Source organism: Papio anubis, chromosome 4, assembly GCF_008728515.1.
Source record: "Papio anubis isolate 15944 chromosome 4, Panubis1.0, whole genome shotgun sequence".
NCBI classification, from domain to species: domain Eukaryota; kingdom Metazoa; phylum Chordata; class Mammalia; order Primates; family Cercopithecidae; genus Papio; species Papio anubis.
Genome location: NC_044979.1, coordinates 75,361,310 through 75,362,581, shown reverse-complemented (window position 1 = coordinate 75,362,581; position 1,272 = coordinate 75,361,310). Strand labels below are relative to the sequence as shown.

The 1,272-nt window shown below is 39.5% G+C and overlaps 1 non-coding gene across 1 annotated transcript; it reads right to left on the bottom strand.

Annotated features, from left to right (window-relative positions):
- Nucleotides 1–304: 304 nt before the first annotated feature.
- LOC116274752 lies at nt 305–365 on the bottom strand. The gene has a single exon (XR_004183529.1). It is a non-coding gene; the product is annotated as a U7 small nuclear RNA (small nuclear RNA).
- Nucleotides 366–1,272: the final 907 nt, after the last annotated feature.

Here is a 1,272-nt window from a genome sequence, read left to right as displayed (position 1 = left end):
AATATTTCTCTCTCTCGCTCTCTCTCGCTCTCTCTGTCTCCCTCTCTCTCTCCTGCTCTTGCCATGTGATGTGCTGGCTCTCTCTTCACCTTCTGCCAGCATTGTAAGCTTCCTGAGCCCCTCAACAGAAGCAGTTGCTGACACTAGGCTTTGTATATAGCCTGTATAACCATGAAGCAATTCTAGTATATGGGTTTTCATTGTACTATTCTTTCAACGTCTCAGCATGTTTAAGATTGTTTAAGGACACTGGGTTGCTAAATAGTAAATGAGGACTATTTCTCTCTTCTTTTGGGGGGGACGAGGAAGTTTCCTGTGAAGACCAGAAAACCTGCTAGACAAATTCCATAAGAGCTGTAACACTCTGTGTTTCAGGTAATAAGCGAAGAAGGGACAATACACTATCTCTGTTTTGCAATTTCTACTATACCCTCATGGATCTAAGTGCTGAGCATCGCTGGTTATAAAATAAAAGATAATCAGATACTATATGCCTTTTAAAAGAATACACCATTACTATGAAGTACTCTTGCCAAAAAATCAAACCTAAAATTGACCAAAGACCTAGATCAGTCATTTGCAAACATCAGTGGGATTAGGATAACCCAAAAGGCTTGTTAAATCAGATTACTGGACTGCAAGTCCAGAGTTTCTGATTAAATAGGTTTAGGATAAAGTCCAATCATTTTCATTTCTAACAAGTGGGAGTGCTGAGGCTACACTCCATGATCACCTTTTAAAAGCAAATTTTCTAGATTTACAGAAACTGCAAAGGACAGAGAAACATGTTAAATAATACCATGGGGATGCTATCAACAGAACCTGACTGTGGGAAAGTCTAAAAGAAAAACACACTCTGTGTGTCTTAAATAAATAAACTGCAATTTAAATAAAGACGAAAGGGGAATATATAGGTTAAAAGAGATTTAGGCCAGGCCCCATGCCTCATACCTATAATCCCAGCACTTTGGGAGGCCAACGCAGGTGGATCACTTGAGCTCAGGAGTTCAAGACCAGCCTGGGCAAACAGTGAAAACCTGTGTCTACAAATAAATACAAAAAATTAGCAGGGCAGGGTGGTGTGCACAGATCATCTGAGCTCAGGAGGTCAAAGCTGCAGTGAGCCATGATCATGCTGCTACACTCCAACCTGGGCAACAGAGCAAGACTCTGTCTCAACAAAAAAAAAAAAAAAGAGAGAGAGATCTAAAAGATATGTCAATCAACTGCAATATGTAAAATTCTACTTAGATTCTTATTTAACATTACTTT